The sequence below is a fragment of the Parasteatoda tepidariorum genome, chromosome 4 (assembly GCF_043381705.1).
Source record: "Parasteatoda tepidariorum isolate YZ-2023 chromosome 4, CAS_Ptep_4.0, whole genome shotgun sequence".
Taxonomy (NCBI): domain Eukaryota; kingdom Metazoa; phylum Arthropoda; class Arachnida; order Araneae; family Theridiidae; genus Parasteatoda; species Parasteatoda tepidariorum.
The window spans coordinates 95254933-95279933 of NC_092207.1; the positions used below are offsets into that span (position 1 = coordinate 95254933).

Consider the following 25001-nt stretch of genomic DNA (forward strand, 5'->3'; position numbering starts at 1 on the left):
ATGTCTTTATTGAGAGAGTTGCTTAATTTGTAAATTGTACCGTTTTTCACATTTAAATTTTCAACCGGTCGCATTTTACTGACAATTGTATTTAAAATATTTTATTAATGAAATAAATTTATTCAAAATATTATTTTTTGGTAATAATATTTCTGCTGTAAGTGTTGAAAACTAATTGTTTTCACATGGTTTGCCAGTGGTACGATTTAGGAAACTGGTTGCCGAATCCGTACCACCCACTCCCTAAATCGTACGAACCTCAAAAATATTGAGTATTTAGGATTAAGTAGACTACGTGTAACCAAAACAATTTTTTATTGACATAAATGTTAAATTTGCTAACTGTGACAATTACAATAACGTTATTATAAGCCATGTTAATAGAGAGTGATATGTTACACGCTTAAAAGTTCAAACGAGGCATAGGTTTTGGAGATGGGGAAACTGATCGATTGAAGTCTTCAATGTAGAAGGTACTGAGACATATTGACCTATCAAATTACATTACTAACCAATAATTACAATATCATTCCCTGACTAACCAGAAACCTCATCACTTTGATGTTTTTCTTACCACTTTCTGCTGTCTGAAGGCTCCCTGTGTAGCAAATGGTGACTGGTGCACGTTAAATATGTTGGGTCATAAACTCCTCCATGTTTCCATAATAAATCATACTGAATTGGAGCCTGACAAAAACTTCTTGAGAAAGCCAAGGTCCACCCTGGGCTGAAGAGCCATTGATAATGATGATGAATTGGAGATATCTAATACATTTTTAGAAAGTTACACAAATTAATTTTAATTTTTATAACTTAGAAAGCCCTTAACAGGGTTCTAAATAGATCATTTATACAATTAGATTATTTATTAGATATTTTATATATTAAATATATAGATGATTTAGAGTATATAATATATTATTATAATATATCATTATAATATATCATTATAATGTATTATTATAATATATTATACTCTAAATCATATTATTTATCTAAATCATATTATGAATTAGGGGCTTAGGGCTACTGCAGCAGTAGACCTCTCTTAACCCTGCTTTGGATTTAGGCAACTTTCCTCCGTTTACACATTTTTTATAATAATTCATAAATTTATACATTAATTAACGTAAATTATGTCATATTTAAATTTTTTTCATTTAATGAAAAACGAAGAGATGTTCTGAGATAGGAAAAAAGAATGAATAATGATCTCAGAGCACACTTTTTTCTCAAATACATTAAAATTTAAATTTATATATTTTATTATATACTTTTTTTTAATAATTCAACTTAAAAATCAATAAATATCTTTATAAAAACTATTTTGAAGTATTAGAATAATTATTTACTACTCTATATATTTTACGCTGTTGTGTTTCACACAAGGTAAATTAATTTTGGTGATAAAAAAATTTATAAATATATTTGTTACGAAATTTGTATTTTAGAAATCATCCATTTATCAATCCCTCTCTTATTGTGAAACAAATCCATATTTTATTCTTTTCTAAACTGCAACAAGATTGAATAAAAAAATAAAAAAAAACTACATTTGTAAGCATATTATTTAGATTTTAATTCTAACTGTTTCGTTTGGCGAATTCGAGTCATCAACGAAGCGTGAAAACAGCTGGCGATGTTTCGCCAGGCCAAAAGTAACACGCGAGCCATTTCTTTCCTCTTCTAACCTTATCATTGACCACCTGGGTAACGTGGAGTGCGGTAGGGCAACCTGTGAGGTGTGCTTGTTTACTTCAGGAATCCTCAACTTATTTGGAACCGCTTCCGCAAATGGACTGAAGTCTTATCAATCCCCTCACATATCATAAGTCTCTATGACAACGCGAAGCCAAGATGTGCGCAGACGATTTCACGTGTGATTCATTCTATTTCATTGCTTGTCTGTGTTGTGTGTAGTGTAATAAATATATTATTCTCTTGTGGTTGGGGCATTGCACAAAAAAGTTCTGAGCTTTTGGATTTATCTGAGCTATTATTTACTTTCGTTGTAAATTGATTGTTTTTAAGTTGTTCTCATCTAAAAAACACATAAAGAACATATTTGTGGAATACCTATTTCAAATGGTAAGTAATAAGGAATGTTATGTATTTTTTTTACATTATTCTTTGTAATTTATTTTTATTACTTGAACTTCCGTTTTATTTAAGTTAAGAAAACATCAATATAATATAAATTATAGGTTTTTTTTTCCTTCTTTTCCTTTTGCGAAAATGTATTTTGTTTTGAAGATTTTATTAACATAATGCCTCCTAAAGAATAAAAACATAATTTTCAGTCATCATTATAGGAATTAATAGTTCATAATAAATTTATGATACCTATAATATGAGAATAAAATAATACTTATATAACTTTATGTGTTGCGTTCTTTTTTCTTTTTTTTTTTGTACTAAAAAATGGATAAAATTTGCGTCTAAAATATTATTTATGTTTTAATTCAAGAATTATAAAATATAATAATTTTTAATTAAATCTTGTATGGGGAAGTTTAAAAATGTTTTTAGTTTTGCTTAGTATTAGTTCAAAATACTGTTTTAAGTTCATAAAACTTTCTTAAAAAGTTTTTTAATGACATTAGGTAATTAAAAATGAAGTAGTTTTAATGAAATTGTTGAGTCTGTGCTCATATTATTTACACAGTGACTAGTTATTCGCTTAAGATTATTATTATACGCATTTCATTAAAGATTTCACCATTTTTATAAATAACAATTGTTCAATCGGGGAATTTTACTCGGTAATGTGAAACCTTTTTTTTTGTTGGGGGGGGGGGCTGAGGGGAACGTGAACTGAACTTAGCATTTACTTACATTACCAACATTTAATTTAAGAAATGTTGGTTGAATTGACTCTTAAATATTAAATAACTTAAATACTTTTGCTAAAGAACGATTTGTATCCTAAATAGTGCTTCGAAATGTTTCATTTCAAAAATAATAGTTTAAATTTCGAAGAAAAGAGAACAATATTTTGAGTAAATAATTCAAATAACCTATCTATTTTTAATTTCAAAACATTGTACTTAAAAATAGAAGACACTGTAAGATTATTTTTTGTTTGTGACAAATTATTTTCCAATAAAAACACCGGAAGTTGGTTAAAATTTGAAAAATGATTATTAAATATTTCTAACCAGGAATTTTCGTTTTTTTTTCTTCCGTATTTTAACAATAAGCGAAAATGGTTTTAATGCTTTTCATTCTAAATGTTATCATCCAAGACATTGCCTTGCACTTCCTCCTGGGCCCTTGTGGGAACGATATTGGCGGGCGCGATGCATTATTACAGACATATAGACTCTTTATTTTTGTAGCTCTTGTTTCCGTTTTTTGTTCTTTCTTTTTCCAATGGCAGACATGAAAGACAAATTTCTTGGCTACAAATTTGTCTTTCATGTCTGCCATTGGAAATAAAAACAAAATTCTAAGTGTTATTCATATCATTTTCTTCATTTAACTGTAGCTTTCACTCATCTCAATTCGTTTCTGCGCACTTGCTGCCTCTTCCAATCATTCTTTACTCTGTCCTGTCAATTTCTGAAAGAATAGTTACCCGCCCCTGTAATTTTGTTGGTGAACTGTGGGAATTTCTTATCTTTAAGAAATAGACTTGAAAAGAATGAAGGCTTAAAATATGAAAGGTAGAACTTGTCCTTTGTAGAATATATGACCACCCAGGAAAACATTTGATGCTTATACAATTTAAATATTTTATTTAAGGGTAGTTTTAATATATATTAATTTTTGTAATAATTCGGTTAGTAAAATTGATAATAAATACTTAAAAAGATTGTTGATGAAAGTCATCGCCTGTTTAATAATCAGCGGTAATATTATTTACTGGCGTCTTTCAATAAGTGACAAAAGAAATAATGATTAAATTAAGTTCGCACTAATTGTAGGTAATCTTTGCTTAAACATGTTTTTCATACTTTTTTTTCTCAAAATTTTACTATTCTATTAATTTTATTTCAATGAAAAAAAAATTTTTTTTTATTGGAATTACAACTGAAAAATTTTTTTTTGAAAAAAATAAATAAAAATAAGGTGTTCTAGTTTTAGTAATCTCCTCAAGCATATTAATAAATAATTCTCCGACGAAAAACGTATAAAAAACATAATGCCTGAACTGCCCTAAAGTCTATTTTGGAAACTTTGGACGTGTTGACTGTTTGCATCTTCTCTAAGGAATTTGAATACATGAAGGAATTTATTAAACATCTCATGAGGATAATAAAAAGGGCAAAAATTATTTAAAGAAATAAAATCATTGAAAAAAACCTATTTTTTAATATCTAACAATAAAAATTAAAAAAAAAAAACATGAATGACGTTAGGTTAAACTTTTTTTATAAATTACGTGATAATGTCTTGTCATAAAATGCTTTTTAAAGTTCATTTCTATTTGGGACACCTGTGAAGATTTCGTTTTGAGAATTTTATTATTAAAAACATCCTCAACGAATTGGATATTTTTTTTCATGAACAAATTATTACACAATTAAAAACAGGTGCCTATTATATTATATCTTCTTAAAGTCGCAAAGTTTATTCGATATCTCTTTTTAAAAGAATATGCCTACATGTTTGAAAACAAATAATATGGCAACTAAGACGAAGGGATTGAATTTTTATTTCATTTGTCCTTCAAAATGTGTGTTGCCTAATAATGTAATTCAGTTTTGAATACTAATACATGATATTGTTTCTTGGAAACTTGTGAGATGCTCAACTTTCAGAAACTTAATTCGACCTTGGCGAATCCTTATATAATTTTATATATATCCAGTCTAGCCCTTAGTGAGCAGGCGGCACTTGAAACTTATTGAATCTTTGCCAATCACTTGTCATAAAAAGGATTTCCTCCTTTCACATGTTTAAGCAATTATGTCAATGCTCGGATCTTTTGGTCGCATTGCATTACAATTTTATGTTCTTGTTGAAGTGAACTCGATTAAAATCGGGAATGGTACGTGAATAATAAATTAAACACGCTTATTTTTATGATCATTATAATTAAATTAACAAATTTAGCTAGTGAGTCTCGGAGTGAAACGAAATGTTTCATAAAAAATGTTTCATGGAGCAGTGTAATGAATGGTACGGGAAAGTTTTTAAGGCTTGATCTCAGTGTTTATTTTGTTAATTTCCATTCTGAAAATAGTTTTTGTTTGTTTATGCCGTTTCAGTAATGTGATATTGTACGATAATCTGTACTATTTTTTATAATAATTTTAAAAAAAAAGTAGTAATGTGTAGAATAAATGTTTCAGATTAGTTTTGTGGTATAGAAATCAACATAGGCGTAGTATTGTCTTTAAATGTATCATTTTATGTGTCTAATTAAAAGCACGAGAGCCGTTTCTATAAATTAATAATCTAAGTATTATTGTTAGTTCATCATCATATTCGGATATCTCCACAGCTCCTCATATTTTTAATTTTTAAAAAAGTATTTGTGTTAAAAAAAAAATCAAATCCATATTAATTAATCAATATGGCTTTAAGAAAGTTCTGTGAGAGTAATAGAAACATAAAATTATAAACATCCGCTTTTTGTTAGACTCACTGAACGATTACAAAAGATTAATACATTTTCCAAGTTAAAAATAAGGAAGTTAGTTATAATCTTTATCACGAAATATGATTTGATAGTAAGAAGAAAATTACAAAAATCTTAAAACTAGAAGCATCAGAAGTTTATAAAACGTGCCATACAAAGTGTTCCGTACCGAACAGTAAGCACTATTCCGGTAACGAGTACTGTAAGAGTTCAGTGTACAGAATGATGAAATGTGACTAAAGGTCGCATTGTGGGAGTAAGCATATTGTGAGGGCAGGGACTATTGAGAACTTAATATGAGAATCCAAAATAAAAACTATTACAGCCTCGCTAGTACTTATTTGTGAGAGCATCATTATTTATTACGAGGGAACACAAAATAAAATGCAATTTTATTCCCTCAGATAATTACATCATTTCTGCACCGTGTACGTTCCACAATCATCCGAACTTTTTACGTGCTCCTATCTATATTTTAATCGCTAGAGCTTCTATATTTTAATTGCTAAATAGTTAGAGCGTCGAGCTCTCAAAATTGTCTTATGTGCAAAAATATTTTAAAGTAGTTTTTTGACCCTAAAGTCAGCCCGCAGTGTAAATATTCGACTGCAAAATGAATCGATTTTGGTGCAATAGTGTACCCGTATTATTCTTTGCAAAGACGAGGTTATTTTTCGTTATGTTTGGTCTTATCTTCATTAGATCTTATAATAATAAAATATCAATAATAATTTTTTTCGTGAACCTTTTTAAATCCATAACATCAAATTTATGCTTGTAGTGTTTTTTTTAACTTTTATTTTTATTAATCGGTTCAGTAACAATAATATTCAGAATGCGCTTTTGATATCGATACATCTCATTCAAAGTCTGAATCAAATTGTTTTCTTTTATTTTCAGCTGTCAAATAGTAAATAAAAATCTAAACATTCATATCTTAGACAATGCTTGACCACTTTGTTCCTTGTATCTTATCTGGGACATCGATCATTTTGAAGAAATCTGGTGAACAAAAGGAACCGAAACGCGTCCCGCAAAACAAAGGGATACCTCTTAGGAAACAAATAATCTCAATTTATAAATAGCTTGGGTATAAGATTCCATAAGGTTTTTCATGACTATCGTATAATTGGGCTGTTCCCACGACTTCCGAAAACTTTTTTATTTCTTCACTTTTTAACCTTCTCTTTTAACTTCCGGCGGGGTGTCTCTCATCTACCCCGTTGAGTGATGCTTCCCTTCATCGGGTTTCTTCACCCTTCGAGGGTTAACGGTAAATGTTTGATGTTTACTTTCCATTCCATGCACTTTCAGGTGTAGTCATGCGCAAAATGTTTGAAACAGAGGGTGCTTCATTTAAAGAGGCTGGGTGCCTCTTTTATTGCCTTCCTCAATAATTTCCACTTCCTTTAAAGTTTCTTTTTTCCGACTAGTTTTGCACCCAGGAGATCGTTTGCAGACATTTAGATAATGAGGAAATTGAGATCACAACTTTTTTTGATGAGATAATAAACCGAGTTAAAACATCGAGTTTTTAAAGTTCTCAATTTTCACGTGATCACAATTAACAAAACTCGTTCACGTTCGCAATTAACAAAATTCACGTTCACAATTAACAAAATAAGACTCGTTCATGGAGAAAAAATTTCTGATGAAATTATTGTACTATATGGCAATGGCATTTCAGGTAAAAGAAGAAAAACGTAATTCTTGTAGTAAAATCAAAGTATATGGTATTTAAAGGATAGGGTTTGGTAAAGCATAATTTTTTCGTTCATATGGTTACAGCTTACCGGAAATTTTGGTTTTCAAAATTACAGTTCTTGTTGTCAAAGATTTAGTAAAGAATACGAAACTGAAAAGTAAATTTAAACAAACAAATAGTTTCTAAGCCATGCTGTAAGAAATCATGATAAAATTACCAAATTTTGCCATATATGCCGAATTTCCATATGTTATAACACTATATTTTATGGTTAATCTAGCCAAACTCATTCCCAAAGCGCTTTGGTAAAAATTACCAAGCTTTTTGGTATTCCTATATAACTAAAAACAAGGTTAATTTAATCATATTCAGGTTTTAACCATACTTTTTTATAGTGTTGCATTATAAATTATTATATTTTACACCTCATAGACAAAAAAAAAAATGGTCTCTGGTCTCTATATCACGGGAGAAATGCTTCTTGGCAAATTATCATTCTTCATCTATATAAGTTGTTTCAAAGCTAAACATAGAAAAAAAAATGAATTCAGGTAAACTTAGAATAAACCATGAATTTCGAAATGCTGAAAATTTTTTTTATAAATATCAAAATGCAAATAAATTGGTGGAGGATTACCCATTGAACAAGTTTTCTTGCAATAATTTGTTTCAGTAATTCAACTTAAAACTTCAAAAATTCCAATGGATGTGAAACAGAATTTGACATGTAGACAGAATGTAATAATTGTTTTCAATTCCATTCAAATTGACTCGCAAATTTTAATGTCAAATTATGTTTTGTAACACTCTCAGTTATTTGTGGAAGAGCTGTCTAGGAAATAAGCAGTTGTCTAATGTTTGTGTCAGGATATGTTACATTCACTGGTGTGTGTGTTGACTTCTGAGTAATCTGTCATGAAATACAAAAATCGGTACAGGAAATTTAAAGGAGAGGGTACCACACATATCCTTTGACCAGGGTACCCATTGTTTGCAAGTGGGGTAGTTGAATTTACTTTACTCAGGTGCAAATGGCTGGATGCAGGTGTCAAGAATAATGGTCTAAAAATGAATGGAAAAAAGGTATTGATGCGAGCAAGTGGGGGGAGGGGGGATCTCTCTCTCTCTTTTCCTGCTATAACTCTGTTTTGTACTCGGTTTCTCTATTTCTGTTTTCAAACCTTATCTTTGTCTTTAGTGTTTTATTCCTAATTATTTAATTCAAATCGGGACTTGGTTTGTTAACTGCCGTTTACGAAATTCATTTTCAAAAATTTTACGAATTGCTGATATATTCAAGTATTTTATTTAAGTAAATTTTATTAAAGCACATTGAAAACGACTCTTTGTCGGAATTTATTAATAATATCTGTTATTATTATTTACTTGTCTGTGTTAAATGTATCACAATATTTATAAAACTTGTATATCTTAGTTATATTTTATTTTTTAAATTAAAGCACGAGTATTGTAAGTAAGACAAGTATTATATTAGAAAAAAAAATTAATACATATTGACTTATTTTTTTAAGAAAACATTTATGATTTGAAAAATATTTAAAACTTTATTATTATGCACAATGGTCAGTAATTTTTTACTCACTGCTACATGCATGTCTCATTTTCCAAATTTATTAAATCCATAAAAAAATGTAAATAACAATCTAAATGACTTAATAATTACTTCTTTAATACGTTACTTTGTAATGAAGTGTTAAAAAATGTGTAATTTAGTGGTGTTTTGGAAGAACTTTGTTTGAGAAATTTGTTTGGAATACATTACAAATAGAAAATAATTTTTGGAAAAAAAAAGAAACTTATTTACTTAATTGATTAAGCAATTTATGCGGTCATTTTAAGAGAAGGCAGGAAAACACTAAAACATTTTATAAAAAGTAGCCAGAAAGAAACTTTACTTCTGATTATAATTATACCACTGAACTAGATTTTCTTTTAACTGTACACATACACTGTTAAAATATGATAGTAATTATCATTTAACACAATTTTTTTTCCCTTTAAATTTGCAATTCTTATAAGGTGTAAATTAAACCACATTATTGTGTGAATTACTACACTTACGGCTGTAAGTGCAGTAGTACTGGTAATTTTAGTTGCTCAATTTAAACTGAAACATTTTTCAATTTAACATTTTATTAAGATGGAAATTAATCTGCATTATGCTGGCTCAATTTTTTATGATTTTTAATAACACAATCCTTAACGCTTAATTGCTAGTGATGAATTCAAAAATACCCATCAAAATAATATGAAATAATATAATTGATATAATTTCTAAAGCTATTAATACGTTTGTAAGCGATGCATTTAATTCTTGAAAATAAATGTATGGTCTTTTGCTAAATTTCATTCGTATTTAAATTTTTAAGGTTTCATTAATTTATTTCTAACATTTCCATGGAAATTTATTTCTGTACACTAAAATCTTATTTGTCCCAGTAAATGCATTTAAGTTATTCAAAAGTCCAATTTTCAAGTTATAGGTATGCATATGTGTTTGGCAATCAGGTACANTTCAAAAATACCAATCAAAATAATATGAAATAATATAATTGATATAATTTCTAAAGCTATTAATACGTTTTTAAGCGATGCATTTAATTCTTGAAAATAATTGTCCAATCAAGACCAATTAAATAAATAATTTAATTGGTCTTTTGCTATATTTCATTCGTATTTAAATATTCACGGTTTCATTAATTTATTTCTGGCATTTCCATGCAAATTTATTTCTGTCCACTGAATTCTTATTTGTAAATGCGTTTAAATTATTCAAAAGTTCAATTTTCAAGTTATAGGTATGCATATGTGTTTGGCAATCAGGTACATAACCTCAATAAGTTTTTCTTGGAAAATAAAAGGTTATAGGAGAAAATTGAAATTTTTCAAAGAGTAAGTAAATCAGTGTCAGTATCAAAATCTACATCGAAATTCTAAACCGGTTTGAACTCACACTATCGACCTGGTTACAACTCGTTATAACCACGATATGAAATATTCTGGGTTCCATTTACCACTTACTTTATTTCATCATAAAATTTTTTTAGATCTAGCTAAAAACTCTATTTTAATACATATAATGAAATTAAAATAACATAATACATCAAATAAAAAATGTTTTCAGTTCTAGAATAAGTAAAATAAACTTAAGATCTAGATTAAGTAAAATAAACTCAACTACATATTTTATTTCATCATTTACATTTTTTTGGATTTAGCTAAAAACCCTATTTTAACCCTATTTTAATTTAAAAAACATATTTCATCTGAAAAATGTTTTCAGTTCTAGATTAGATAAAATAAACTTTCAATCACTTATTTTATTTTATCATTTACATTTTTCTGGATCTAGCTGAAAACATTATTTTAGTACATAATATAATGAAATTTAAATATCATAATTCATCCAATTTTTTTTTTCAGTTCTAGATTAAGTAACATAAACTTTCAATCACTTATTTTATTTCATCATTTACATTTTTCTGGATCTAGCTGAAATCATTATTTTAATACATAATGTAATGAAATTTAAAAATCAAAATTCATCCAAAAAAATGTTTTTAGTTCTAGAATAAGTAACATAAACTTTCAAAAGCTCTTGGTTTTGCGCAGTCAAATATAAAAGAAGTTTAATTCTACTTACTATTTATAATGTGCATTGTTTTAGAATTTAAATTTATTTACGATGACTTTATTCGGCTGTAATCCAATTCTAATCAACACCAGTTCGCTTGACCTACATTATTTTGGTTATTTGCTGCGAAAGAATGAAGAAAATTCGTTGGAAATCTTCCACCTTTGAGTCATCAATCTTGAAACAAACCATCCAAGTAAACACACAATTCGAATGAATGCTTTTTTAATTATTCGTTTAAGAGTTTCGGGTTAGTAGAACTGTACGTTAGATAAAATAAATGCAAAATGTATGCACAATTAGCTCCATGGCTTACATTTAAACTTGTTTATCTCAAGTTCTTCTTTAACGCGATTCCGGGTTTGAAGAGGAAATTTGTTTCAAAAATTTTGTTTTAATGTTAAAAAGCATATATGAAATCCTGTTATTACGCTGTAAAAATTAACTGTAAATTCTACAAAAGAAAAACATATTTTCACAGGAAAAACTGCTTAAAGAAAAATACTGCTTTTTTTTCTGTTTTTAACAGTTATTCTAAGAAAAATATAGATTTTTTCTGTTTTTAACTGTTATCCCTTTTCGAAGAGTTCTTACCATGAAAAAAAAATACTTGAAAAGCTAATGTTAGCAGCCAAAAATTAATAAAACAGAAAAAAGGATCATTATAATTACATTGAAATGTTTTACATATTTGGTATATTTGAAAAATGATGATGTTAACAGCCAAAAATTAATAAAACAGAAAAAAGAATCATAATAATTACATTGAAATGTTTTACATATTTGGTATATTTTTTTAAAATTTCAATATCTATAAGACAAAAACAGAAATGATGAAGGAAGGTTTGTAAACGGAACTGAAACGTCCTGCTTCGGATTTCGGTCCAAAAAAAAGGTTGTTTAAAAAATTAAAATACTTTTTTTGATGTTAAAATTACTTTGTGTGTCTGTTTTTTTTTTTTTTTGATTTCTTAAATATACTTACGATCAACATTTAGTTCATAAAATGTGCTGGACATACTTTCTCATTGAATTAGTGTTTTGCACTTTAATATTAATGGTTTATTTATTTATTTATGGTTTATATGTTTATAATGGTTTATTTATTTGTGTAAACTGCGTTCTAGAAATTACAGCATAGATATAATATTTTCTTGATCTACTATTGTGATTATCATGTTGCCTTTTGTAACACCAGCATACGTAACAGGAGTTAATTTGACTTGAAATAATTAAAAAATAAGTAAAACAGCACAGTGTTCTTAAGATGCACCGCCTGTATTCCATACAGATATAAAATTTATAATTTAGTGCCGAAAAGAGCAGAGAAAAGAAGTTGTATCGAAAAGTACATCGTAGAGTGGATAGCAAATTTAGAAAAAAAAATTAGTGAAAGTGATAATAACAAATTAAAAAGTATTAAAAAAATTAATTTACTAAAATACATCCTAAAATAAACATTAATTTCAAATGTAATCAATTTATAAAAAAATAATAAGGAAAGGTATTAATAAAATTTATTTACATAAAATTACGTGGTGGTAACATACGGTGTAGTAAATAATTCATCAAAATATTAGCAATTTAAATTATTGATCCATCATCTGGAAAAAGTAAATTAAAAATTAATAAGTTAAAAACTAGCAGTTAATAGTAATAATAACGTATTAAGAAATATTAATTCAAAATAGTTGTAATTCTTAAACATAATTTTTTTACTTAATTTTTTTAATATATTTTGTGACAATATATAATTGTGGGAATCGTGCACTGCTAAAAATTCCGGTAAAATGTACCGGTTCTCAGGGTGCCAGTACCTTTTACTGTAAAATCTAGTTTTGCTGGAACCTGTTACGTAAAAAATCTGATAAACTGTAACTTTTACAGTAATAAATACAGTAAAATCACAGAATTTATTCTAGTCAGATAAATATGACTGTAAAAATTACGGCAAAATGGATCTTACGGCTGATGCACCCAAAACTGCCGGCATTTTAAACCGCAATTTGGTGCGGTGTTTTTTACAGTGTGGAATTACCGATGTTTCTAATTATTTAAGATAAATTTGTATAACTTTTTAGAATAGGTACTTTGCTTTTTTGAAAAATAACTTCAACTTTTTTGGAAAAATTAAGAATTAAATTTTACTTTAAAGACTACTTCACATGCAAATGCTTCTTTTAATGGTCCATTGTGAAAGAACCTTATTATTTCCAAATTCTAGACACTTTGTGATGTCAAAAAATAATATTGCCGAGGGACGCAAGATTCAAAAGAATGAATGCTATACACAGGTATAACAATACGATAACGAAAGAATTTTAGATGTGATTACATTCGTTTTAAATTGCTAGTCAACATTTCTTATCTTGTCTCCAAACATTGAAATGACATTTAATGTTATCTTTAAAGTGAAAATAAAGTTCGATTGTTGCATCTGTGCATTAGATAGCAGGTTTCCCCACCCCTTCTAAATTAAAACAAAAAATTAGAGAAATTTTTTGCTAGCTGTATGATGACTGGTAGATTATATTTCTATTTATACATTCAAGGGTCTACGAAAGTTAAACATTTGCAAGTGCTGCACTAAATTTTAAAAGTAATGCTTTGGCGTGAAAAGTAGCATTTTGACTAAATGAAATTACATAAAGAATTATTTTTAATTTAATATTGTCGAAATATAAATAAAGTGTACAGAAATATTGTATATAATTTTTATTGTGCTGACTACTATGCAACCTAAACTTAGACTATACATCTGCAAAATGTATTATTAAAAATAAAAAAAGAATGTGAATATATTTGGCGCCAGCCATGAATTTTTGGCCACTTTCGGGATTTGAGGATTTCGTATTTATAAATTTCATAGCATTTCATTGTATAACTCTTTCTGGATGCATAACTCTTTCAAAAACTCTTTCTAGAATTTTTTTCTTCTTACTTCCTTGTAGATTGCATAATTCCTTCTTAGTTGTAATTTTAAGAAAATCTAAACATTGTAACCTTTGAATACTGAGTATACAGTAATCAAAAATTAATTTTTTTCTAATACACTCCTAAACTTGTCAGCTTTGTGGAAAATAAAAAATAAAAAATGGTATGACTGGTCATTTTTTTTCAAACTAGAACATTAATAAGATTAGTTATAATCAAACGAAATTATAGTTATTTAAGGATTCAGATTATTATTTTTTTTTTCAAGGGAACAATCGTAGTTAATACCGCATAAAATTTGATCATTGTATTTATTGGAATTTAAGTATTTTAAATTTATAACATTTTGAAAAAAATTCAAATATTTCGAACAGTTGCCCCCCCCCACCCCCCAGTGAGCTGATTCAGATTCGAATCCCAGCGGTGGTTGGTTGATACAAATTCTGCCCCCAACCACAGTGCTGACGTAAAATAACCTCAGTGGCAGACGGATAATGGGTCTTAGCCGTCGTGCTAACCTTGGGAGTTTTCGTGATTTTCTTCTCCATGTAACGAAATGCGGTCCCCATCAAAAAGTCTTTCACGAAGGCTAGTTTGCCCTTGTCTTCTAGGTTGAGTTTAAAAAAATACAAGGCTACGAGGTTGAACATTGGTAGTCGTGCACTTAGGATTGGGTTAGTTGTTCAACGCCGATTATGAAATAAAATAAAATAAAATATCTTAATTTACCTATTTCGGATACTTTATAAGAATAAAAATTTTATTTCTCTGTAAAATATTTATTCAGTTCTCTGGAACATGAAAAAATATTGCATACCTATAGTCTCGTTACCTTTTTTTAATGGTTCGTTTTAAAGTCCATTGAACGTAGAGAAGATAATGAGCGTTTTTGATCTTGGTAAAGAGTATGGTATATCAAACCATTCTGCTGTGAATGGCATCACCAAGTAAACATACCCATTCACACTTCTTCTTCGTGACTGAACTAATTATTGGCGATATCTGGGTTAAAAAAAGAATAAAAAAAATCAATCTAGGCACCTGACTCTACAATTCTAACCGGTATCGAGGAAGCGACTTCCAGTGTTTACCGTTCATTTTTTTTAAAGCCGAAGTGGTCATAGTCTTACGGGTCAGTGAGTACTGAAAACAAGAACGAGTTTAAGGGCAACCCTTCGAATCTTAATACATAATCGGGATGAGGGCATCACCTCCAGTGATGACAAAAACTCGAGCACGTAATGCTTCTTCAATAATTTTCAACCGTTTCGCGCCACACTCTATTATTATGAGTGGTATTCTGAGAACGGCGAGTTTGGCTCAAGTTGACTTCGGGCTGTGCATTAGCGGCAAAATAAAGGCCAAAGCACTGATTATGATAACTGAATGCATTTATAGTAATAGTGAAACTTACTCTTTTGAAGTTGGACAAAATGCATTACACGAAATGACACTTTTTTTTTATGGAGATGATGTTGTAAAATGTTGACTCGTTGGATATGATTGTAACAGAGAAGTAATTTGTGGCCGCATCGTGCAATTAGAAGTCACGGCTGTTAATCATCTTATGTATTTTAATGATTTTTCTAATATACTGTTTTAGTTAACCTTACCACGAAAAAAAGTATTAAATTGGCCCTGTTTGAATAAGCATGCCTTGTACTTGTATATACTACAAACCTTATTTATATTTGTTAGGTATGTGAATAAATTACTACAGAGCAAAATATGTAAATTCTCTCTTATTTAACGCTTTAAAAAATACTATGTCAAATTATAAAAGGCATTCTAAAATTTTTTATGCAGTTAGACTTATATTATACTAGCAATATCTTCATTAAATTATTTTTATGTATTTTTTAATGAGATATTGATTAATGAATTCGATTTAAGTTCTATTAGCTTTTAAGTTAAAGCGTCGTGACTATAAGTTAATTCGGATGTTCTTACAAAACCAGAAATTACCGTAATAGCTCATTATTTTTATTATTTATTAGTATTATTATTGTTATGTTTTATTTAATATTTTGGGACAAATTTAAACAGTTGGGGTAATTTAAATAATATAATATTTATTTTGAAATACCAATTTCAGTGACTTTAATTTGTCTATTTAACGTATTATTATCTGAAGTTAATTCAGCGGGACAATTTTCGTCATATTAAAATATAGTAAGAATATGCATCTATTCAAAATTCTGACCTACTTCTAAAAGGTTTTCCCGCTTCTTCGTTTATTTACAGACAGTTTTTCGGAATTTTGACTACAGGTCAAAATGCAGTTATTCTAATACTACTTATAGGAGATACTGTAATGATAAGCAACGTTAACCAGAGCGTTGAATGAGAACTTCGAATATTATCTGAATATCTTTTCCATTTATAACAATTTAAGTCTATTTATGATACAAATGACATGTTTGAAAATGTTTTATTAATTTCATGCTTATGAAGCATTTCTAAGTCAGTTTTTGGTTTCTTTAGATTACTTGAGAGAGGTAAAACAATTTTCTTATTTTATTCAGAGGGGAATTGAAGCATTGCAGTTTATAAACCATTTAAAAATAATATTATAACATTACAATTTATTATAATTAATGTTTTAGGCCTAAATTAAATTTTAATGACATATTTGAAAATATTTTATTAACTTGATGTTTTTAAAACCTTCCTGGGTGATTTTTAGGTTTCTTTAGATTATTTAAAAAAAGCAAAACACATTTTCTTATTTAGAGGGAATACCAAACATTTACGGATTATAAATAATTTGAAGAAAAAAAAACAAGAAACCATAATAATTCATAATTAGTGTTCTAAACCTAAATCAAATTTTAATTCAACATTAAATTATATGGTTGACTTTTTTGTAAAATTCTATTTTGAATATAGTCTATTTGTTAATTAATTGAACCACGATGACACAGTGGTTAAGGTACATTGTGTAAGACTGAGGCTCTATCTATAGCGGAGGCTTGAAGCCTATCCAGTTTCAGATTGATGGGCACAAGATTTTCTTGAAAGTAAAGACGTCTGGTACGCAATGATGACCGTATTGTGACCTTTGTGTGGTTAGGATAGAAATTATAAAGCGTCAACCTTTAGCATACGTACGTGGCCAACAATTGGATGTCGCAGGAGATTTTTTTATTACTTTGCTTTAATTCTTTGATTAATTTTATTTTTTATCGAAAATATTTTATTTGATTTTAGTCTTGCATGGTGCAAAATGCATTTAATGCAGTGATTTTGCTATATTATTTTCTGTTTTTTCTTGTTGAAGCATATTATTTATGTCTCTTTAAAAAAAAAAACATTTTTTCAAGAGGGATTTTTAAAGATTTTTCTTTAATTCTTATTTGCCTTTTTTTCTGATAAAAGAATTGAAACACGTTTTCTCTATGTTTAGTGATCAGTGTTATGTACCTCAAATTTTTTTTTCTATTTATATTTCTTCTAGATGCATCACTTTCTTATCTTTTTGGTATTTTTACCCCAAATCCTCACTTCTCTAAGATATTGCGCAATGTCACTCTACCTCAAACACGGTTTACAGTTAAACCCTTTGGAGCAATGGCTTCAATTTCTAAAAACTCGATCCTACATCGGAGTTATTTTGAGTCGCCCGTAGACTCCCGTTATTATTGTTATTCTGGAAAACTGCTTTTGAGAACAATAGCAATTACGTGAACACGCGACGTCGACATTCCGCACTCTCATTTGGCGGATTACGAAATTCGTTACCCTTAAAAAGAAAATAAATGTACTACCCTCCTATCCTGTTGGGTAATTGTTTCGACAATGACTTAATCATTTGTAACTGCGTCCTCAAGTCTAGAAATGCGCATTTATTGCGAGTGTTACGCTTTAATGAATAGCCCTTGTAATGACGTCTTATCACTATTTTCTTAAGACTAATATTTAATTCCAGCAATATAGTTTAAGTAAATTGGATTCATTGTATATTTAAGTGGATTTGGGAGCTTTGCCAAATTTGTCTTAATTTGTCCAAGCAATTTTTTAAAGTTGATATTGGTAGTATTTAAATGATGGCCTAATATTAGACATAGGATGTTTCAAACAGTGGTTTGCGCTGTGACACTATTAGAAATTTGCATCTTTGATGTCCAGTTGTATAAGGATGAAAAGTTTTCACGATCAGGAGTAAGTTTATTTCATGAATGGTTCTTCGCACATTTTGGTAGAATTATCATACTCGATAGAGTTTTCGTGAGATAAAAATTTGTAAAGTATTTGTGGGATTAAAATTTAAAAAGTGTTTGAGTCGGTTAAATGCATGATTCAGTAAAAAATCTAAGATTGTTGTCCCGTAATGTTAAAGTATAAATGTTCACATTTTTGTACAAAATTACATTTTTAATTTTACACTATTTATTTAGTACTGATGAACAATAATATATGACCAAAAAGTTACATTGGTATGTTATGTATATATATATATTTTTAAAAAAGAATCTAATATTAAATTAGAAACCGAGCTGTTTATTTTATTGCATATTATTAAAATTAAATTCTATTTCTAAAATATTTAGAAAAACCAAAGCAACTTTTTTGAATTAAAGATTACTTCTATGAAATTATTAAACTTAATTTTGAAGTAATTATCGGATTTAGTTGCTTTAAAAAAGTTTAAGATCGCCAGAAAAAAAAGTACCTCTATCTCAGGCTCACATGCTCCGAGTTTATATGTACTAAAGCAGGGGTGTCAAACTCAAAAGCAAACGTGGGCCAAATAAACAATGCTTAACTTTAGGTGGGTCGCAAAAAAAAAATAAATATCAGTGTTCATAGAAACAAATATTGTTATTTTCAATAGTACATTGTACTAAACATATATAAAGTAAAATTATTGTTTGATATTTGACATCTCTTCTCTGCTACTATCTTTCCAATAGAGAAATTTTATTGGCCGAGACTACTTTCAAAATTGACCCAGCGTGAGCGTTATTAATACGGTTTAGGACAGGAGATTTATTTCCATTCATAACAGAAAATAATTGCTCGCACTGATAAGTACTTCAAAACATGGAAGAAATTTCATATGCGAATTTTCGAGTATTTTCAAACTTAGCAGGTAAATATTTGTAAAATTCAGGCACACCCACTTCAATGAATTTTGCCTTCAAATTTGAGTCGCACTGAATCTCAATCACTTCCATTTGCATACTACTGGGTACTGAGTCTATATTTATTGCGAAAATCGAAGAAAACAAGCAAAATTTGTCTTCCAAAGAATTAAAATCTTTAAACCTTGTTTCCAATTCTGTTCTAAGATTAGAAATTTTTTCTGCGTATTTTTTATACGATGCAGTTTCCCTGGAATGGCAGGTACCGCAAGCCAATTACAATTTTACATTTTCGCGCGTGCTATTTAAAATGATCCGTATAGTTTATAAATAAAGTATATTATAATTTTATATGCTAGTTTCTATTCTAATTAATATTTCTATTTTATTTTTACTTTGCGTCGGACATATTGTCAGGGCCACAAAAATGTTGATCTCGGGCCGCGAGTTTGACACCCCTGTACTAAAGAGTAGGTACACGCACTATTACAAGGTGTAAAATGAGAGATCAAGCTCGTTTGATCTTGGGCAGCTGGAGTCCGAAAGGCTCATTTCTTTTATAATACCGTGGGCCGTGAACGAACTCATGGCTGCTGTTCTGAAGTGGTTAAACGAAGATGTTAAGATATTCATTATAGAAAATGTTAATGGTTTAACACGAAGATGAATAACAGTAACGGCACTTTAGCAAAGAGGGCCTTGATTTATCTTAAGGAAAAAAATCTTAAAATTAAAAAAAAATCATTTAAGTAAAAATTAAAAGAAAGATAAAATTAATCTAGCAGTACATATTATAAAATTGTCAAGTTGTCATAGAATTTTAGAGAAGATAAAAAAAATCAAATTTTTGTTTAATTTAGTACTTTTTTTAAATTTAAGATAAGTGTAGATTTTATGTGACTCACATTGCAAAAAGAGCAATGAAGGATAATAATAATAATAATAAAATTTTTGAAAGAACCAATATTGCAATGAAATGTTGTTGCATTGCATCCATTTCTATAACTTTTTTTATTTAAGTTACTAATATAATATATACTCTGGTACGGGGATAAAACTCGTTGCTATCCTTACTATATCATTGAAATATAGTTATGAAGTACGCTATATTAAACTTTATTTAATCCTTGTCTTTTTTTACCATTTAATTAAGAATTTATTTTTAAAATTGATTCGATGTCTTATCATTATATTAAATTTAAAAAGAGTTTGAAAATTGTAGTTTAAGAAATTAAAAAAAAAACACTAGGAATTTGTTTTCATAGTTGAAATTAATGAAATAATATTGTTATGAAGTCAAGGCCTATTATATTGAATAACATTGTCGAGGCTTTGTGATCTATGCTGACAGCTAAAATACTGAAAGAGCTCTAATACTAATATAATTCCTTCAAAAGGAATTGATAGTAAAATTGCTCTAATGTGTGCTATTTTAGTAAAATTTTATACACATATCAGGGGTCTGTCCAGACATTTTGTGAAAGGTCCGATTTTTGCGAAATTGTGAAAAAATTACTCACATTCTTTCAATCAGGGTCCTGCTTTTATGAACTTACGCAAATAGGGTCCGGTTATTGCAAAAAACTTTTTCAAGGAGCTTTTAAATTGTAAATAGATACAAGATTATGCTCAGCACTGTAAAATTATAATAAAAAATATTGAATTTTTAAAAATAAACAGCAATTGCTGCTTCTAAATTAGAGATGCAACATACAAATATTTGGTATTTAGCCTGTACGGTTCAACGCAGAATATTCATTTCGAACGAATAATGGAAGAATCGTCTGCCGAAGACGAAACTTTAATTCGTTTACATCCATCTTTCTTGTTTTCTGCCCTGGGAAGGGTTTATTCAGTAAACAAAACAATAATGAAGATAAACAAATTTGTGACGGGTCCGATTAAAAGAAAAATCATTTTGTGAAGGATCCGTTTTTAAGTCAAAATATTTTGTGAAGGGTCCGTTTTTATGAAAGGATATTTTCTGAAGGGTCCGTTAACGGACCCAAATTTCTTCTAAACAGACCCCTGCATAGACACAATTATGTGCATTTGAAGTTAAAATTTTGATTTTTTTTTTTTTACAAATTTGACTGTGAAAAAAACCAAATTATGTAGACAGATTAATTTTTAAATCTCCTTCCGAAAATTTCGATGTCAAAAACATGATTTTTATTCTGCACTTTAGTTTATACGAATCACGACTTTTTATAATTGCTATTGCTAATATTTCCTTCAACGATTCATCATATTGCTATTCATAATTTAATATCTATGTAATCATTAATAATAATTCATATTCATAATTTCATACAAATGCATTCTTTCAATATTAAATTCAATTTTTTATTAGAAAACCTTAAATATTGTTACTTCCAAACTTGTAACTTAAAGTCTAGGAATTTTATTTTTTGAATTTATTTTGTTCTAAAATACTCTTAATTTATTCGTCGGGCCTAAAAATGTCAACTATACATCTTGGTCAAAGTTTAAAAATAATATTTTAAAAAATCCACTCGAGGGGGAAATGCATAATCCGTTCCACACTTCCATTCATTTTTAGTTGCAATCTAAAACAGTCGCTTTTAAGAACGCCGCATCTTGTCATTTCTTGGCGGATAAATTTTTAGCCTCTTTTGCTGGATTTATGGTTTCCTTTTCATCTTTTCTCTTCTCCTGAGACCAATATTCAGGACATTGCACTTTCACTCTCTTATTCTTTTACGAATAAATCTCTGTTTTTCTGAAAAGAAAGAGTTGGGGATTAATCACATTTTTTTCCACACAAATATATCCACTTCATTTGTACGCATCATCGCTAATAGTTATGCTTCCTTAAAGATGACACATATTAATCGGATTATAAATTGTTTCAGAAGGATTTTTACACTTTTCACGCTGTTTCTTCCTTTATGCATGGTAGCTGTTATATTTCAACTACAACTGGTCATTTATTTAGACGTGAATAGGAAAGCCGTTGAATTCATTCATAGTTATAGAATTCATTCATAGTTTTTAAATTCATTCAATTTTATTATCCATGAGAAGTTGGCAGTGTTTTATCAGGTTGTACTTATCGAGAAAACCATTAAGAGAACGCTGTATCGTGGGAGAAACTTTTCATCGCAAATTCTGTCTCACAAGTTATAATGAAGTGGAGTGATAATGAAGATTAAAGTGTAGAAAAAGTGAGTTAAGACAAACCTAGAGTATAAAATATTTATATATTTGTCTGCATTATTTATTATAAAATTTTAAGTGCAATTTTTTTGCTTGCTGTATTTTTAAAGCAATTTTCAACCGATTTCCTTCAAATTTTGACACAATGCTCACAATGAATATAGTTTTTGTTGCTCCATTTTTAATTGGGTTGACTGGTTTTGAGTAATCCATGAAAATGTTACTTATTTTATATAATTTTTTAAGTTTTTTCCCCTTTGGAATAATTCCATTTTGTTGAAAAAATTAATATTTTAGAATTCCTGCGTGTAACGAAAACTATATTCAATTAGTTTAAAAAGAATCGAAATAGAATAAATTCAGATGATTATTTTTTTAAATTTATGATTACAGAAAGTCGTGGATAAATTTAAAAGAATAGGTTATAAACAATGTATTATGTAAGCCATAATTGTATAAATATTTGTAAAAGCAACATGATAAAATGAGGATAAAAATATGTACAATAAGGTTAAAGAAAATGTATCAAGTCAAGTTTGTCACAATCGTTGTTTAATTCATTAAGAAATCGTTATTTTTTACAGACTGAGTTGTTCCCTCTTAAGAAGACGCTATAACACGGTGAAATTTTCTGTTCGAAATTCTCTTGCACCTCCGTAAGTAATTTTAAATTTAAATTTTAAAATAGTGAGTTCAGACAAATCTAGAGTAAGGCATGAAGTTTCAAATACTGAATTTAAAGTAATTTTAAATTTAAATTATAAAATAGTGAGTTCAGACAAACCTAGAGTAAGCCATATAGTTTCAAATACTGAAATTTTTTTTAAAGATAATTATAAAACAAATTATGAAAGGATAACTTAGGATAGCGCAATGGGAAAGTTCTTTTCCAAATTTGTTTGCGTCTTGATATTTTGAATTTTTTTTCATCAATTTAAAGTTCGGGGCTTACTCTAGGTTTGCCAACTAACTTTTTCTATACTTTAAATTTTAAATTAGTCATGGAGTAAAGCAGAATTTGCAATGTAAAGTTTCTCTCGCCTTATTTACCCCTCTTAATTTACCGCTATTCACTGGCATATGAGAATGAAAGATGTAAAATAAAAGATGGAACTAATGTTTTTGAAACTACTAAAGTAATGATAACAATACTTATTATATTCAAAACTTGTCGACTGAACTTTGTAGGGATCAGGGAACGACTGATCTTGCATCAGAAAGATTCTGGGTTCGAATCCCAGACAAGGTTTAAATGTTATTTTATTCTCTGTACTATGTGTCCTTACTGTGGGAGCAGCGTTAGACCACCTAATATGGCCCCTGAAAGAGTGGCCAAAAAATCTGCCCTAATACTCCTAAATTGACGAAATGTCAATGTGGGCATTGGAAAAAAAAATCACAACTTCCGATACAAAATAATTTTTTACCAAGAAAGAGTCTTGTTTTGACGCTTATGTATTTTACCAATTTAGGGTCTGGTTTTGACGTTTATGTATTTTACCTGTGGAGAAAAATAAGTACTAAACTGTTTAAAAAGTACGAACTGAAATTTTTTGTAAGTATATAAGCTATGAAATTATTATAGGTGTTTTTTAAACCTACATTAGTCTGGAATAGAAAGAAGAACGTGAATTCTGCAACTGTCAGTTGCCTTACTGTGCTAAATATTTAATAGCAGGAAGAAATTACTATTATCCTTTACTCTGGCTATCCTCCATTTTTTTTCAAAAAAAATTTAGTACGAATTGTTTTATCCAAACTTCCATAAGTCTTACACTAATAGAATGGAAATAAAAAAATGTATTTTTTGTAACTCAAAAATAAAGTTATCATTCCCTCCTGTAAATAAATTACAATAATTCTATGAAATTATGAAAAGTTTTTCTGGTAGTTTGATTAAGAGAGAGTAAATTGCAATTATGTTTGTTTAGTTTATTCTATTCTAAATGGGAAAGTTGAGATGAAAATAAATTAACCGGAACTTAATTTGTTTCATGAAGAGTGGTGAAAGATCCTTCATACGAAATTGAATGTATTTTTATATCAACTGATAAAAATTTTATATCCACTAATTTTTGACAGCATCAAATTTTTTTTATTGTTTTTGAAACAATTCAAATGTATTGATATCAGATTTCCTCGAAACGAGGCATTAAAGTATCAAATAACTAATTTAGGTAACAAAGGGCAATGATAAAAACAAAAGTCAGAGCTTCCCTTTTTTAGATTTATTTATTTTACTTGATTTATTTTTTTATTCTCTCTTTTCGCATTAAAATTTAATTTCTGCTTAAAATTTATCCAATTAAAAACAAGTCGAAAAGTGCAGAAGCTTAAATTCCTTCCATTTTACACGGAGAAGTCTTAAAATTACTTCAATGCATGGTAAAGACATTTTCGGTAAAAAAAAGTAAATAAATTTTAAAAAAAACATAGGGTAAACCAACCAGTGAAGGAACACTACCCAGTGAAGGAACATTTCATATATATTGATTAAAAATAAGAATTTGAAAGTTTTTCTTTAGATTAATTGGTAACAATAGCTTACTGCCAAACAATAGAAAATCATCTAGCAATGTTTTAGATTACCTGGTCAAATAGATTTCTCTGGAAAAATTTTTGAATTTGTTATTATCTCTGCAACACCTTGTTTCTTTGAAAAAATTATAAGGTGAGTGTTTGTATTGATATGTTTGAAGTGGAATTAATGGCATGTAATAGTTCTATTTTTCTCACTGTGAAAATAAGAATTCAAAATATAGTTATTGAAGTTACGTTTTATTTTTTTTAAAGCACCATAGCATAATCAAGTACTGAGATAAGGGGGTGTTTATTCACTGGATCACCAAACGATGA

The 25001-nt window shown here is 28.5% G+C and overlaps 1 protein-coding gene across 1 annotated transcript in view; it reads left to right on the plus strand.

The window, feature by feature from the left end:
- Positions 1-1700: 1700 nt before the first annotated feature.
- LOC107439920 (smallish) overlaps positions 1701-25001 on the plus strand; it is a gene marked incomplete in the record, with an annotated part of 81897 nt that continues 58596 nt past the window's right edge. The window contains 1 exon segment of the mRNA XM_071180214.1: positions 1701-2088.